Raw genomic sequence first — 421 nt, 5'->3', positions numbered from 1 at the left:
CCAAGCTAGAGACCTTATCTCTGGTAGCAATATCCTGAGGAATATTTTCTGTTTACTTATCCATATTTAATTCAGTTACATCCTGAGGTAAATCAAATATGCATTGAAATAATCCACCAATAAAAGGACGATGTTATACGAATCTATATCCTCTCTGTTCCTTTCAAAAAGTATATCATTAGATATACCAATGTAGAGAAGACACACTCACGCGCGTTATATTTACAGTTCAGTTCGCATAGACACGAGGAAGAAAAAGAGTTATACTAATTATAAAAGAAAGAAAAAAAATACTAGTAAAATTTCCTGGTATTGTTTACTTCCTCATCAGCTGTTCTATAAGTGTAATGCCAAGAAAACAACAACTTGTTTAACTGATTTGCTCTCGTTGCATATTTGAAATAAGACATATTACCATTTG

This window comes from Penaeus monodon, chromosome 22, assembly GCF_015228065.2.
Source record: "Penaeus monodon isolate SGIC_2016 chromosome 22, NSTDA_Pmon_1, whole genome shotgun sequence".
Taxonomy (NCBI): Eukaryota; Metazoa; Arthropoda; class Malacostraca; order Decapoda; family Penaeidae; genus Penaeus; species Penaeus monodon.
This window is presented reverse-complemented; position numbering follows the sequence as displayed.